Raw genomic sequence first — 802 nt, 5'->3', positions numbered from 1 at the left:
CCTATTCTGTTTTAGGCTCTAAATGTGATGGTGAAATACTTATAAATAACTGTTGTTGTCATTTACCAGGCTACACAAACTCAAAGTGGCCATGCAAGAGTAGCTTCTATAACAGCTTTTTGACTTTCTTTAAGATACATAACTTCCTAATGCAGCAGCAGAAATTAAAACATGCCAACAGGCACACAACTTCTTGTCTTTTTTTTATCTAACAGTAAAGCAAAGCACTTCTCAGTGGTAATATCTATAAGTAGTGCTGCATCGGCTTTATTTTACAGTCTTCCATATATAAATACAGTGAAACTGAACCAGATAAAAAAACTGCTGATGGTTGTGAACTCTGAAGGCTCTGCTGTACTCTGAATGTTACAACTAGCTGCCATGCACAAACTGTACATTAAACCACTCTGTTACCACTAACCATTACCAGTCGCTCAGAGTAACTAGTTACATGTCAACACGTCAGTTTCAGCCAAGTTTATGACAGTTACGATCCAAATATACAAAGGATAAACCTGGGAAAAAATAACCACATATAAAACAGTAGACAGACAGATGATAGATAGATAAGACAGACAGACAGACAGACAGACAGACAGACAGACAGACAGACAGACAGACAGACAGACAGACAGACAGACAGACAGACAGACAGACAGACAGACAGACAGACAGACAGACAGACAGACAGACAGACAGACAGACAGACAGACAGACAGACAGACAGACAGACAGACAGACAGACAGACAGACAGACAGACAGACAGACAGACAGACAGACAGACAGACAGACAGACAGACA

The sequence above is a fragment of the Nematolebias whitei genome, chromosome 6, assembly GCF_014905685.2.
Source record: "Nematolebias whitei isolate Nwh7 chromosome 6, NemWhi1, whole genome shotgun sequence".
Classification (NCBI taxonomy): Eukaryota; Metazoa; Chordata; class Actinopteri; order Cyprinodontiformes; family Rivulidae; genus Nematolebias; species Nematolebias whitei.
Note: the sequence above shows the minus strand (reverse complement) of the source record.